Source organism: Cupressus sempervirens, unplaced genomic scaffold (genome assembly GCF_028749045.1).
Source record: "Cupressus sempervirens isolate cs-2001-9-10 unplaced genomic scaffold, ASM2874904v1 CseChr00s100001_01, whole genome shotgun sequence".
Classification (NCBI taxonomy): domain Eukaryota; kingdom Viridiplantae; phylum Streptophyta; class Pinopsida; order Cupressales; family Cupressaceae; genus Cupressus; species Cupressus sempervirens.
This window is the reverse complement of record NW_028322205.1, coordinates 523,032-533,150: the sequence shown is the minus strand read 5'-3', so window position 1 is coordinate 533,150 and position 10,119 is coordinate 523,032. Positions and strand designations below refer to the sequence as shown.

At 31.0% G+C, this 10,119-nt stretch overlaps 1 pseudogene; it reads right to left on the bottom strand.

Moving 5' to 3' along the window:
• Positions 1–3,537: 3,537 nt before the first annotated feature.
• Positions 3,538–5,261, bottom strand: LOC149527857 (uncharacterized; annotated as a pseudogene).
• Positions 5,262–10,119: the final 4,858 nt, after the last annotated feature.

Below are 10,119 nucleotides of genomic sequence, written 5' to 3'. Positions count from 1 at the left end.
GATCTTCATTTTCTTATTTTCTTTCATCATCTCAATCAAAATTTCTATGTTAAATAGTTGACTAATTTTGGGGCATTTTGTTTTCTTCTTTCTGTTTCTTTTTATCTCTTCCAAACTTCTCTCTTCCATTTGCTTTTACCCCACTTCTTTTCTTCCAATTCAACTTTGGGGAATAATATTTCATGCTTGATGATCTACCTTGGTTCTCTAATTCTTATATCTTTTATCTTACATCAAGAACTTTATCTTTTGTTTGATTTGATCAAATATATCAATTTTTTGTTTCTCCTCTATCTCATTTCAATTTCAATCATGAGGGGGCAATACCTATCAATTTCAATCCTTGATTTAGTTTTATCAAATTTATCTTCAATTTTTTCAAGTCAAAATTTATTTGTAGTCTTTGTCCTGATGTGTTCCTAAATCGACCACACATCTGGGTAGTTTTGTGATCCCAAATTGATCTCACACTTCAATTTCTTTCTTTGACTACATGTGTTCCCAAATCAATCACACATTAGTCAAAGAGGGAAAAATTTATACACCCTAAAATGGTCGTCTAGACTATGGACCCCCATTATTCAATTTATCAATTTATCAAATTTCTTGAATCAATGGTTTGCAATATTTTATTAAATCAATTATCTTGATCAAATTTGATTGTTTATTTTTCTAAGGTTGATCATTTTATCCTAAGTATTATTTAATTAAAAGAAAACCCCTCTTTTAATTAAATAATTTATCCACATTTAATTAATTAAGAGAAAAACCCCTCTTTTAATTTAATTAAATATTTCCTATTTAATTAAAAGAAATTGCTCCCTTTTAATTAAATAAAATTCCCACTTAAATAACTCTTTGTGATGAAAAAGGAAATTGAATAAATAAAAATTAAACCCACTTGAAAAAGGAAATTAAATAAAATAAAAAATTAAATAAATCTTTTTTTACACTAGTAGAATTTTGACAAATAAATGACTATGCGACTAAGACATTTAGTCACATGACTTAAAATGATCAAATTTTAGTTATATAATAGTAATTTATAAGTATAATTGACTAAATAAATGACTAATTTGGTCATCGAGTAAAATCATGAGCTTAGAAAAAGATCAGTGACTAAAATAAATGACTAAGTAATTGGTCACTAATAATTAGTCACCCAAATAAATTACTTGATGATCAATAATTTTTTTTTTTTTGTGGTATTAATACATTCTTTGAAGTTTTCTATAACTTTTATTATTCATTGATGTGGTTTTTGTCATATCATTACATAATTATCAATTAACTTTCTTGAATGTCCTCTCAACTGATATTGAACTAGAAATAAAGGTTTTTTTTCCCCCTAGAATAAGAAAAGAACTATTTTTTTCCTACATTACTTCATTTTCTAAAATTTTTTTTTTTTACATGAAGCACAATGCACTTATCAAAAAAAGTACTTGGAATGAATCTAAGTTAACATGAATATTGACTACATCAGTATACAACCTTCACATTTCCAATTTGATAGAATTCAGTAGTTTAAAATGTTTTGATAGATGGTGGTATCTATGTTTTGAAGACCCCAAATATAAATCAAATCATTTGTTTTATCTATTGCTAGCCCAAAAAAAATGTTGAATTGACCAAGTAATTGAGACTATGAAATTCGACCAAATGCAACTACATCCTTGATAATAGTAGTATATAAGGTAATAAAAACATCTATGTGTAGATTTGGGAGCATTTTCAAAGATGTTCATTAGCATCCCATACTTCAATACTTGTCATTGTTTCTCTAATCATACATTAACAATCCTCTATTACACAATAGGGAGATGGTTTGTTGTAATGTCTCCTTTCTAAAACTAGTTTGACTAATTTTTTTTTTTAAAATAACTAAATAAATTTATATATAACTATATATATTATAAAATAATATATTATATTTATAATTATTTATCAAATATAAATATAATACCAATAAGATATATCTTATTAAAATATAATATAAATATCTATCATATATTATATTTATAACATATTAAAATAAAATTATTAATTCTTGCAGAAGAGAGGCAACTCATGGAATCATTTTGCGCCAATATAAGTTTAAATGGATCAATGAGACTTTGAAATTTTTAGATCATAATACTTATATGAAATGTAAAAAGTATCTTTTAGGGACCGGGAGTCGCAACTTGGAGGAAAGCGGCCCTTCATTGACCAATATTAGCATTAGTATTGAATATAGGAAGGAAGGAGAACACAAAATAGGAATGAATAAAAAAGAGGAGGATACGAATACACATTTTTAACAAATTAGTGTTGCGATTAATTGGGCACATCGGAGAAACAATGCATACTTACCATCTACAGTTCAGATATTTTGGCTTTGAATCACAATACACGTGTTAGGATCAATACCATGACTGACTTCAAAGAAATATATTGTGACATGCACATGAACAATCATGTGCGTATATCAAATGTTAAGCATAATGATGATAGGGATCATCATCTTCATTTATCTAAGTGGAGGACATTGAGACACGAAGATCTCAGTAATTTAGTGAAGGAAATGAAGTCCAATCAGCATTGAACAAGAGGGAGGAGTTATTAAAAATAATTATCGACGATGGTCACGAGGGGTATTCCTCACCTGTGTATCCAATCGGCAAAAAAAGTCACATTTAATCGGAAACCAGCCTTCGAGCAGGTATTACAGAAGGTAAATTGTCATTGTTCATATGTGTTGTGTAAGATCTTGTTGTTAAGAAGTTTTCTTGCATATATTTTCTACCCAAACTCATATCTTACACATATGTTCATTCATTTTAGCAAAGAAATTGTATGTATGTGTAAATGCATATCTAATTATTGCAAGTTATTAATATATTCATTGTGTATTTCATTGACTCAAAAGTTCTAGGATGTATCTTTTTCAATCAATCTTGGCATTCTATGAGATGATATCCCCTTTGGCATTATCAAACAGTTTACGTGCTTTGTCGATGATTCTAGAATTTTTATGATCACTAAGCTTTCAATGAGGTATTCTCTAAAACAACTCACCCTCTTCAAGATATTGTATTCTTTTGAGGTGTTTATAACTAAGCACGGGCATCCCTACTACAAAGCCTCCTCCTGCTATACGATTCCTTTAGGGAAAGAACTTCCTTAGGAGAGCTTAATCTTTATTTCTTCATTTTAAGAGGCACCCAAACATATTTGATGGCACTAAATGTAAAATGATCATTCTTTCTGAAGAGAAAATGACTAAGAAAACATTGAAAAAAAACCAAGAATCATAGATGCATCACCCATGTTTCCGTAATTCTGATGTAAATGATCTATATCATATCACAAGCATCATATTCTGCTCTATTATATATATTTTTGTTTCTCCCATCAATTTTTATTAAAAAATTTCTACTTGTTTTTGGTTGGCTTTTTGTATAGTCTACTAGTGAGCACAAAACTGTAGGTGATTCCCATTCACAATAACAAACAATAGGATGAGAAAATGATATGAAAAAGCCCATTATAGAATCATGTTTCTTTAGACTCTACATTTATTGGAACATCTTTTGTAAACAATACATGATAATGTTGGGGTACCAAAACATGGATTTCACCTCCATGAATGTCTGAAGAGCTCAAACTTGTTTCACTAGACAACCTACCAATAATGATTCTATTATTTTCCTCTACTGGAACATCAAGCATATCTAGCCCTTTATGAAGAGGAAAGACTTCTTGTGGAGATGAAGCATATTCAGGTCCTTCTTCAAGAGGAAACACTTGTTTTGAAGTTGAAGTTGGTACACTGAGCATATCAGCTCCTTCCTAAAGAGGAAACACTTGATGTAAAGATGAAGTTGTTACAAAGTCATGCATCTGCTGGAGTGTTATAATATGTGCAGTTGTATACAAAGGAACAACTTTACTAGCATAGAGAAGTGAAGCTCTACAAGGTGTGCATGTAGTGTTGTTTGCAAGAAAGTGATCAATGCACTCAAAGTGAAAGGCATGCCATCAAACATGTAACTTTTGCAATCTCTTATTCATCTCATAATCCCCTAAACAAACAAGACGTTTGTAACAGGAACATAGCAATAAGTTCTAATAAAGGATAAAAAAATTCTAGCAGCAAACATCACAATTCTCAACATTAATCATAAAAAAATCTTAATTCTACTTATGAAATCTAGTTGCTTGACATGTTCTTATGGCTCGTTCTTTTAGATGATTGGCATACCTAGGCACAATTACTACAATGAGGCAGGTACATGCCAATTGTAGTAAGTGTCACTGTGGTTGACCTTTTCTTTGCAATACATTGTTCAAGGACATGAAAAAGCCCAGTTCCTTTAACATTCAGATAGGAGAGAATCCTCATGGATTAGTTTTGACCTTGTTTCTCTTTCTTTATTTGAATAGTAAACATTGGATTGTCTTTTAGAATGTTATAATCTTTCTCTATTTGAATTGTATAAATTGTTATATATTTACATGCTTGTTAGATAAGACTATTTTTAGTTTTTAACTTAATGAAGCTAAGTTGATGCCCATTGTTTTATGTTTAGAAATGTTTTTCTAACACATTTGGTAGATTTCATCATATTTGTAAATTTTAGAAGCACAATGTGTGAAATGGAAGCTCCATGAAGATCAAGAATGTTTTTCCAACACATTTGGTAGATGTCATATATTTGTGGATTCTACATAATTTTTGAGGCAGCGGCTCCATGAAGTCCACCTACATTGTACCAATTTCTTGTATTGAGGTTGGTGATGAACATTCATTTCCAAAACTTCCTCTCCGGTGTGTATTTGCATTCATATTCACGATATTGTAGATATGAAAGTATTGATTGCTACTAATCATCACTAAAGGTTATAGATTCAGTTGCCTCTTGCAATGGACCACATCTTGGTTCTCATTAAATTGTATCATCTACTCTGGTTCAACATTTACCATGTTGATGGGCTCTTTGTATATTGAGTTGTTTCGTAGTCTATAAGACACAAAGGTACTTATGTACAACAAGAACACTCTCCACTCTCTTAGAGGTGAACCTGTCCATTTTTAACAAATGTGTGAAGCTATAGGTCAATCGATTTCTCTTAGCAATAAAAAGAGCCATCATATAAGGAAAATGACATGTAGACATGGCTATTTTGGAGGCCCATATAGTAGCCAATAACTATTTGATATCCCATGCTAAAGTGGTCATGTCTATTTAGTATGTGTGATCAATAGTTACAGCCATTGTGCCTACGGTAATTTTGATCCACATTACTCCTATCTTTGATGCTTCATGTAGATGACACATTTTTCGTGAAGGTCATAATGAGTCCCTTCCTAGCCTCATCAACGTTGGTGGGAATAACTCTACTTGGTCTTTACACCTACCATTATGAGTTCGCCATATATATGATCATCTTTAAAGGTTTATTCAGATTATCCCACCTTTGTTGAAAAATGGGTTGAAAATGCTTATAATTGAAAGCTCGAGTGGGATATATCTTATAAATAATTAACTTCATTTAGCCAAACATATTATCAATACATTCATAGACCTCCCCAAGGCTAGGTTTTTAATAATCTCCACATTTGGTGACAAAAAAACTTGGGGATATAAATAATGTGATATATCTCACATCCAACCAAAACAAACCATTGGACACAATATTGTTTACCCTCTTCCTATGCCCTATCTTAGACTTCCTCTACCCCAACCTCTTCACACTTGTATCACATTCAAGAGTTTTTGGGATTTCCTACTCTTAAGGATAATCTGCAATAGAACAAAGTATGAAACAAATTAGGTCTTAAGTGGTTTGAGGAATTACTTTCCATAAAAGGATTGAAACATCATTGAGAAGGTCGGATCGTTGAATTGGGTCTAAATTGGATAGAGGAATTACTTTCCCAAAAAGGATTGAAACACCATTGAGAATGTTTGGTTTTTGTAAGTGAACATTTGCACTAACCTTGTGTTCACCACAAATTTTGTGATCCATTTGATGTCACATCACTAGGGCTGACTTGCAGCTCCTAAAACATTTTAATATTAATAGGTAATAGTAAATACATATTATTAATAATAAAATGAATTTTATTGATAATAAAATTGACAATAAATTAGTAGATGAATTCTCATCACTATGGATCTATTGATGTTGTCCAAGTATATGAAAATGACTAAATGATAGTGACAAGGTGTGAATTTATTGTTTGTCATACTTCTAAACCTCATCTTAATATAAACTCTTGTTCACATTTTTGAGAATTATTGGTGCACCCTAGCTAGGAGCAAAGACAAAATCCTATCTTGCTTTAGATTTGCATGTTGAGTTAGTATCCAAAAGGCACACTAGAAGATATGTTATGAACTAGATTTAATGATTGCTTAATTTTTTCTTGAGGATAAGAAAAAATTGAGTGGGAGAACTATCACATCCCTAAGGCTAAACTGCAGCTCCTAAAATGTTTAAATATTAACATGTAATAATAAATATATTTTAATAATAATATTACTAATAATTTAATGTATTTTTCTCGGTTGACCAAGCTAAGGGCAAAAATGATATATGTTAAAGCTAGCCAATCAAATGTGCTATTAGCTGACCATACTTTGCCCTAGATAAGATGCCTATGCATACAATACAACAAATGAAATGGATTATCATCAGAAAATGTTAAATGGTAAGTATAAAAAGGTAGTGATAAGGATGCTTAAAAGAGCAACATTAAATTCTATATAAAACGAAAAAATGGAAGATAAAGTGAACAATTATGGAGTGGTGAATCATCATTAAGACTACCGCAGCAATAATATTGTGAAGGGCTTCATTCAATTGTAGGATCAGTTATTATTAATTTGAAAGGGCATCATTCTTTCAAGGGAGATCTCTTTTCATAAGAGACATATGACATAAATGGTGATTGTAAATTGTGAGGAGGGGTGATTTTAGAAGATACATAAATATTGTAATTCAACATTGGAGATTATGTAGTTATGAAAGAGGAATAAGTAGAATTATGCATCAAATAAATCATATCTATCTACAATGATCTCATTTAGGCATAGATAATGTGAATGTTTCCTATTAATTGACATGAAGTATCGAGTCTTATAATAAGTGGCATGGTGGGTTCTGATGTAGGAGCATCCTACTTTTTAGTGCCAACATAGGAATATTAAAATAGGGTATGAGCATCCATGTGGAAAGGAAATTAGATTCTGAATGTTTATTCTTATGGAAAGATAAGTGTATAAGATGAAGATGAGGGACTAGAATGGTAGGAATATTCATAACATTGATAAGTAAAGGGGAAATAAAGGGGAAATGGGTCATGTTAAAGTGTTTCAACATTTTGTGATACTACAGAGAGTGAAAAAAATATCTAAAGGAAAAGAGAGCAATGCTGAAGAAAAATAAATGAGAAGGAGAAAATAGGAAGAGGTCATGAGTGGCAATGAGAAGTAAAATAATTAGACATAACTGTACCATCATTTAGAATAGTAATGATCAGAACCCTGAAAGGAGAGAGGTAAAATTTCCATATGAGAGAAATAAGCATGAATCCTAACACAATATGAGTAGTGACCTAGACTGCATATATCATACAATTCTTCATTCTTTGAAAGATGGTGCAATTTGTTCAAATAGCATTAGTAATGACATTAAAAATTGACTAGGTAAGAATAATATCAAATGCACTTCTAGCGGCATTAGTTGCATTGGCCACATCAATTGAAATGTTGGCCTTTTTCAATACTAGAGAATCAATTACACAATCTCTACTCATGCTTGATATATGCTTCATCTCTTGAAGTCACTTTACTATATCATATTTATGTTCTGTAAATACCCCTGCAAACCCATCAACTTTCTTGATCAATTCATCAATAGGGAGAGTTGTAATAGTTTTGATCTTTAGGTCCACCAAGAAAAGTAGATTATGGGTACATATTTACACTCATTTTGACCCTTTTCCAAGTTTCTTTGGAAATACCTACCTGATCCCCAGTAATTATCTTCACATTGACAACTTGGTCAAGTGCTCAGATAATTTTTTTAGCACTATTTGGTGACTAGGGTCAAATAGAGATAGAAAACCAATGAATTGTCATAGATCTCTAGCACTCTTTCTTCTCTTTTCAAGTACTTTCTATCTAGCTACAACAAGAGATTGAAGTCCGCATTCAACAAATTTATCAAGTACTAAATGCATTGTATATTTATTATCTTAAGTGGATTTTGTGGAAAGCTTTCTTATATCCCATATTATCTTGGGATATGAGAAGGCCTTGTACAAAAGAGGACCCTTCAATAGGAAAACTATTCCACCTGACTAGACAACAGGTTGTGCTTCCCCATTTTTCTTAAACATATAAGAACCACTTCCCTAGCTTAAGTAGATTCTAATATCTTCCTCTAAATCAATTGAGTCCCTATCATTATATTGTGTAACATTTTTTACCAAGATATGCTTGACATCAAACATAAGTGTTTGGGACTTTTTTCACATATGAAAAATAAATTGTAATGTCAATCTGAGAAAAAGTTTAAAATGTGAAGGTTATTTATAGATAAAATAAAATAAAAAAATAACTAGAAAGAGTCATGCAAAATAAATTATTAAATCCCAGTAAGAGGCTCCAATTTCCAATAAGAGGCTCTAATCTTAGATCTCACAAATTAAAATGTGGCCTTCACTAGATCCCCTTGAAGGTCTCCAACAAAATCTAGCTTGACCCTCTAAAAACTCCACTCATATCTGCAATTGTCTTTTTCAATAGATGTGCTCAAATCTGGACTATACCTTTACAAAAAATTTACACCAAGTCTACTCAATCGTTAAAACATACACTAACATAATTTGCAAGAATTTCCCTTGGAATTATATTGATTTAGCCCTATAAATCTACTCATCAGTATGCTGATTCTCCTTCATAAATCTACTTTTCTCCTACTCTATCTCTGTTGCTAATCCTCTCTTGGAAGAGGAAGGATATGAAAATTGAATAAATGATCAAATGATCTCAAAATAGCCTTTGTTTATAATCCCTGTAGGTTTCATTTCACCATATTGTTGTAACCTTCAATCATGCTACCCTGCAACAAAGAACTTGCTTTTTATTTATTTAATATATTTGGCCAAAGATGGGTGCACATCTTCCCTAAGACTACCAGATCAACTAAAGATTATTTTTATATCAGATTTAATCATTCTTCAATAGAACATGGTCATCTCTCTTGGGAATTTAAAAATTGATTTAGAAATAAGATAAAACCTTTTTGTTAGGGTCAGTTTGTGAAAAGGCAAAGCATATGAACTTGTAACTAGGTAATATTCAAGTTTGTCCCTAATTTTCTATCTTTAGATTATATGTCACTGATTATGCTAGAGGCAGTTACCTTTAGTGGAGCATATTCAATCTAGATTTAGAAAAAAAACAATATTATATTGAAGGTGATGAAGCCAAGTTGTAGTAAAAGAAAATGAAGTTGTCCAATGTTTCTATTAAGCTTTGAAGCTTCCAAATATAAATCATATTTTTCTTTTAAAAGGGGGACATTTATTGATTGGGTTCTCATTACATTAACTGTGTCCTTATATCCTTTAGTCTACTATCTCTGTGTTTTATGCAACATTGGCTATAATAGATGTCCCCTATTGATTTCCTTTGAAGATATAAACTGACATACGATGAGAATATTTGAGGCACTATTTTAATATGTAATATATTTTATATTCATTTACTCTTACTTCAGCCTTTCAGTTTCTTGTTCAATCTGAATGATTTTTTTCATGCTGGACATCACATATTTTCCCCCCTAGATATTCTCCTTCCTATGTTTTATTTTCTATTGTTCTAACTGGATTCAACATTATCCTTACCATTGGCTGAGATTTTTGAGATTTCTTGGAATGAGGTGTTTCGTAGTTTTTCTGATATACACGTGATTTGACATTTAAATATTTTTATGACATAGTAATTTCCCTATGTGAATTGGATGAGATTTGATTAGAAATCAATGGTTGAAAGATGTAGAAAATGGTGGATAACCATTGCGACAATTTTGACCATCTGATTTGTTAGTTTAATTTCTCTA